Source organism: Temnothorax nylanderi, unplaced genomic scaffold (assembly GCF_030848795.1).
Source record: "Temnothorax nylanderi isolate EJ_2023f unplaced genomic scaffold, tnyl_v1.0 TNYL_tig0658_pilon, whole genome shotgun sequence".
NCBI lineage: Eukaryota > Metazoa > Arthropoda > Insecta > Hymenoptera > Formicidae > Temnothorax > Temnothorax nylanderi.
In genome coordinates, this window is record NW_027249720.1 from 79,826 (window position 1) to 86,839 (window position 7,014).

Consider the following 7,014-nt stretch of genomic DNA (forward strand, 5'->3'; position numbering starts at 1 on the left):
TAAAAGGTACTTTTTAGTGAAAAAATTAATTAAACATTTCAATTGCTTATAACAATTGGAATTTGCAATTTCTTGTAACTTAAACTATTTTTTTTTTCAAAGATTGCCTTCTTAGCTTTAAAATGCTTTTTTGAATATTTCTCTACGACAAATATAACCAGAGATATTAATTTGTAAAGTAGACGACTTCTTCATTTTTGACGAAAATTGTATTGTTTATAACTTTTGTAAAAAAATTTTTTCGGACAAACAAAAAAATATGTATCTGCTTATTTTATGTATATTTTATGTAAAAAAAGTTTCAATCGATTTAAAAAATACGAGGTCAAATCTTGTCCGATTTGACGTGGAATTGCCTATATGAGATAATTCAATTCTTAATGCGAGACTTATAGATAGATTAATTATGAATTAATAGATGAAGTACTACTAATTGTATAATACTAATTGTATCATATTTATATTAAATATTTATAATAAAATTCAGAGTTGAGCGAAATATTTATGTTTGTAAAAAGTAAATTTTGGAATTTAGAAATTTGATTTCATTTTACTGGAAGATTTCTAATTATCAGATATATATCCAATAGCATGAGATAAATAGATAATCCAATTTCTAATGCGAGATTTGTAGATAGATTAATAAAGATGTATGACGCTAATCATATCATGTTTATATTAAATATTTATGTTTGTAGATAAATTTTGGATTTTGTGGAAATTGGATTTTCATGTTACTGGAAGATTTCCAATTATCAGATATATAAAGTGTTTTCGTCATAAACTTTAAAATATAAATATTGCGTAGCAACGGTGCATATTCTAAAAGCAGTTAAAATGTTTCTTCGTAACTTATTACTTATGTACAAATAATGTTAAATATGTTGTGAATGACGGAGAATATAATAAAAAACGGATTTTTTTATTTTGGAATTACCCAAAATTTACCGTTTATTTATATATTAGTTTTAAATGTACATTATTTGTTGAGTTTATTCAGGCATTATATTTTCGAAAAGGACTCGGTATGGAAGGGGTGCTCAAAAGTTTCCGGAATTATATTATATTTATTATATATTTTATATATATTTTTAAAAAATATTTAAAGTGTACTTACAGGTCTGAAACTTTAATCCTCTTTGAAGTACTCCTCATGTGATTAATGTAACAATTCCAGCGTTTCTCCCACTTCAGAAAACATTGTCTAAATTTTTCTTCCAAAATGCTGTTAAGGGTTAACCGATTCTCGTTGAATCTCTTCAATGTCAGCAAAACGCCTCCCTTTAAATTGCTGCTTCATTTATGGAAATAAAAAAAAGTCACAAGAGTTGAGGTCGAGTGAGTAGAGCGGGTGGGACACAGTTATTATTTTATTTTTAGCCAAAAACTGAACGCTCAAGGCTGTGTGGGCAGGGGCATTGTTGTGATGCTAGAATCAATCACCACTCTTCCACTTTTCCACTTTTCTTCCACTATTCTCCTTGTGACTTTTTTTTATTTCCACGAATGAAGTAGCAACTTAAAGGAAGGTGTTTTCCTGACATTGATGAGGTTCAACGAGAATCGCTGGTAGCTCTTAACAGCATTCCGGAAGAAGAATTTAGAGAGTGTCTTCAGAAGTGGGAGAGGTGCTGTGCATTAAGCCACATGAAGAGTAAACTTCAATTCTCTTCGAAGGGGATTAAAGTTTAGGTCTGTGAAGTTGGCAAGTCCAAAATTCGAATTTTTACAAAATTAATATGGATTGTCATAACACACAATTTCTCACAATTTGTCCATAAATAATCGTTTTTTGTTTATCTTACAAAAAATTGAAAATAAATAAAAGAATTGAACAAATTTTATTATGAGTATTCCTTTAAACTATATATGGATTCCGATTGGCTATCATTTGTCAAATAATGGACAATCGGAATCTATATAAAATTTAAACAAGGTTACCACAGACCTGGAAAATCGGGAAAAGTCATGGAAATATATAAAAGAGCTTGGAATTTTAAACTTTGCTAACAATTCCCATAAATGCTCTTATTCTAAAAAGTACTTATAATTTTTTAAATATTATATCTCATGTTAATGATAGTCGAATAGTACAAAATTCGTGCATTTTACAAGTTATTTCCTACATGTTACTACGAAGAGGCATTTTATAGAGGTACTTTTTCATCCATTTCTTGTTTCGTCTTCCTCTACTTCTTCTTATCTTACAATGTCAACAAAATCAACAAAATAATTAAAATTTATATTTTAGTCGGTACTTTTATTTAATCGCCCTTTTCCCAGTTTATAACTGCATTCTTTTTTCCAATACTTATTTATTTTTTGTTAGCCTGAATTTGCATTCAGGATTATATTACGTTATAGGATTAAACTTCCAAGTTTATGTTGCTTCTAATACAAGCTTTCTTTCCTGCAATCTCTGCTCCTAAACGTTAAAATGAAGATTACATATTGATCATGGAAATTTTTCTATTATCGTCTGCAAAACATGGAAAAATCAGGGAATTTCAACATTTATTTTTTGCGGTAACTCTGTTAAAAAAAAAACGGACTTTAGAAGTGCTGATGATGTGAAATTTGTTCAACTCTTTTGTCTATTTTTAAAATTTGTCAAGATGGACAGAAAACGATTATTTATGGACAAATGTGGATAAATTGTGGACAATCAAATGCCATATTAATTTTGTAAAAATTCACATTTCAGGGTGCCAACTTCACAGACCTTTAAAGTTTCAGACCTATAAGTACATTTTAAATATATATTTTTTAAATAATTACGGAAACTTTTGGGTACCCTTCGTATATTATTATGCATGCGATAATTGATGGCGCAGGTCGTGTATAATTTTTCAGATGTATAACTTGCCCTCGTTAGATCTGATTTCACGAGTAGTTTCGTAATGACCGTCCGACAACTGATATGCTATTATCGCTCGTATGGTACTATAATAATCGTGTCTGCACAGTCTAAAGTTAATTAAAAATAAAGATGGCGAGACAATACCCCCACAGTGCATGTTATATAAAATTTACTTGTCTTTTAGCATTTTGATGACATTCATAATTTCTGAATAAGAATTATAGGCAAACGTTTATCTCACAAATTACATTTATTGCAATGCATCGCAACGTGCGATGACTTATGGACCTATTAAGAGGCCTTGCAGTTCGCCATTATTTCTGTCGGACGCGCGCACAATGCGTGTATTTACGCAGCTAAGATAATTCAAATTTAAGCCGATGCCATTGAGAACGCGGATGGCGTCGGGCGCTGCACTCGTGACACAATAGCTATTTCCCGGCCCGAGCGGAAACGAGACGCAACACGCGCGTACTCCAGTAAAATCGGATTGTTATTGAGCACACGACTGCGCGCTACGTGTCTACAGTATCTATGCTCGTGCACGTATTTTACCCACACAACGCGTGTACGAGATGCATCATGCTGTTCACCGAGAAACATCTCTCCGCGTATGTAATTCTTCGACGACGCCTATATCCCATTATACATCCGACTACGCTGTACTAACGATTGATGAAGGCGATTTGAATCCGCTTGCCCGGTGACGGAGGGTGAGGGTTGATTAAGTCATTCATCCTCGCGATTACTGTGATTTTAAGGGGGGAGGAAACGCAGATCGAGACTGTAGGCTGGGTATGATGCCACGAATCAATGCGGGAAGGAATAAACGGCGGGCGCGCTGTTCCATAGTCATTTCGATCGGGTTGAGAGAGGCAGGCGGTCTTAAGTAAATGGAAGGATTCTCCGTCTGAAAGCCCGGGGCCGGTAAGATTGGCATAAAGTATAGATTCGAGACACGCGAGAGACGATCGCGCGCCGCGCCGCTATGTCACGCCACGCTACGTCACGCTAGTGGCACCAACCAACGGCGTGGCATTGTGCGTAGGTGATCTTCGAGAGGACATACATTTCCGCGGACTGACAGACGTGACAAATGCCCCGGAATCGCCATACCCGCGTGCGTCTGTCTGCTCGCCATCTTTCAAAGGCGACGTTAGATTTAATACGGAGGGGGATGATCGCCCGGGATGTGTTACGACAGTTTTATAATATCGCGCCCGGGTTATCCCGCGGAATCCCGCGCCACAACTCATCCGCCGCGACGTACGAATTCCTTTATACACGACGTCACGTCGAATCGTATGGGATGTCGCGTCGCGAGCGAGCGAGCAAGCCCTACGAAGAGGCTCGCGTTGACGCTGACGCGGCACCTTCGAAATATATTATGCTGGCGTGCAACAATTTTCTTTTTTTTTTTAAGGCAGTCGGTAGACGGCGATTTCCGGCATTCTCCGGCCCCTCCGAATCATTGCTGCTTCGCTGAACCCTACTCTTACTACCCTCTAATGCTTACAGACAAGTTATCTCGTCATTCCCACGCTTTGCCGGGGATATTTCAATGTTGCTCGCCCGACAATTCTCCACGGATATAAGGAGCATTCTTTCTGCAATCGGTTTTTTTCTCCATCGAATAGATAGATACGCAGGAAAGCACTTTCTGAGATTTATTGGTTTATGTTATCTCGTATTTTTGGCAGCCATTTTTACCTCGAGTCTGCAATTGAATCGGACAATATACGTCGTGCATCAACCGCGTTTATTTTTCTGACAAGCGGTAACGGGAAGACGAGAACGTTTCCGTAAGAAACATCGCGAAGTTTCGCTCGTCTTCGAGCTAAATGTCTGTTAACGTCAGTCAAAGCCGTGTCGATAAATCGCGGAGGCTAGTCGCTGAGGATCATTACTCTTCGAGTTTGCTGCGTTGCTCGATTAGATCTGTCGACTGAGCAAATATGACTCCGCGTTCGCAACCGGTTCTTTTTAGAAGCTCTGCAATTTGCTGCTGACGTAAAAAACGTGCGCGCATACGCGGCAAAAAACCGACCTCTAAAATTGTACGACCCATTAGTCGAAATTGCATTCCATCGGAACGATTGTAAAAATGTTACTGCAGAGAAATGTAGCTGCATTCATTGCGCCTTGTTCATTTCGTATCATAATTATCTATATGCGTTATAGAATATTGATGAGGCAAGTGATAATCGTAAATACCCCTGCGTAATTTCAATGTATTTTATCTTCCATAGACAAATTTCTCATTGACATAAGGAACTGAGATAGCTGATGAAGTTCAACAAAGATCTATTGCCCTTGTATGCAATACCACGGACTTGAAATGCGCACGGACACGAAGTGCATCTACGAAGTAATTTGCAAGCTTCTAGCGGCACGTATACTTTAATGTCGGGAGCTTGACAAAGTTCGACGCTTAATTGACCCACGACCGTCCTAATATAACTTGGCTTCTGTCCACATGCGTGCTCCTCTATTTGGACGAATTAGAGAAGCCAGACGTTCGAACTTGGCGTAATTAAACGGCGGATGCACGCTGACCGAAAATTAAATTTCTCCACGTTGGCACGTCGATCTCGCTTGGAATTAGTTTGTGGCAAATTATGACGTAACTCCGTCAAACTATTTGACGTGGCGTCCCACCGCACTCCGATCGAAAATTTACCATTAATATATTTACATCTAACTTGATTTATCATTTTTAATAACCAATGAAAATTCGGCTCGTATAATCAAATTTTTATTTGTTACGTTGGAAAGAAGTAAAAGTATTATTATATTATAGTTTTATTAAAATTGTATGTGACTGATTTTATAAGTTATTAATAATTTATTTTGCATAATTTATATAACGTAATTATTATATTATATTCGTTTTGTGTGCATGTAATTTTAATTGGACTGTAACGTAATACCTGTTCCACATACATATGTATAAAAGTTAAAAGCGTACTATACATCCCATCCTGTTAATATAAATTACATCTATATACTCGGTATTAAATTTGACACGCGCGTACGTTGAGGGAATTTTTATGTTAATCCGCAATAATTTTATTTTCATCTTTTATTTTATATTTTTCGTATTCGCACCGCATATTTTTCTTCCAGAAACATCTGCTGAAATATTAACCGCTTTTTTTAAATCGAAATCTGCCAAGATACGCGGGATCGTAAATTCAAGGTGCAAAGAACAAACTTAAAATGAAAATAATACCTCACGTACTTCGTTTTTAAGTGCATGAAGCGAAACAACTTGAGTTATGATCCTTCTTCCCGATACATAATAACGCGAAGAACGAGAAGCATATCAGAATTTATCAAATACTTCGCATAGCATTTACAACTTTTATATTATGTTGTATTTTCTATTTTCGAAACATTATTATAATAATTGAATATCATTGTTTTCAATAAGAAATAGTTTTAGCAGTTTAAACGTTAAATCCTCGGCTAAATCTCGGCGTTATTTATAAGACTATCTTTACTTTCTTATAAAATTTAAGAGAATTTGCAACATCAATAATCTGAAATATAGTAAAAATAAACTGAAATGTATACAATAAACTGGAATACGTGTCAGTTCTAATTGAAAGATCTGACAGGCATTTTTAAGGACTAAAGACTGGCAATTTTAATTTTGCACTTCGGAAGCCGAATCGAGTGCAAGTCTCAGAGTCAGCGCCGTTACCATGGCAATTACGCGGCCTTTTTATTCGGTCGTTCGCGTTTACGGTCGTTCGCTTCTGGAAAGACTAACGAAGTGTTTTATGTTCTCTTCGATGTCCTACGCGCGAATTGGCGACCGCGCGAATGAACCGTCCGTTGCATTGATCGAAACGACGTACGCGCATCCACTCGACCGGGGACAAGAAAGAGGTTTTGTCGATAAATCGAAACACTGTGGCCGTGCCAGTTCCGTCGGATAATTGCGCGCAGTAAATTAAAATTCGCGTTTTATTTTTTATCTGAAAATCTAGAGCATGGCAACGTTGTAAACACTTTCCAAGTCTCACGATCGTTATTTCACAGTAGTTTCGTGGACATTGAGTTATTTATGAAATCTGCGTTTCCCAAAATCTCTAATTTCGCGGGTTTAATACAGTAACGCTGAGTAGATATATGTATGTGTGAATTAA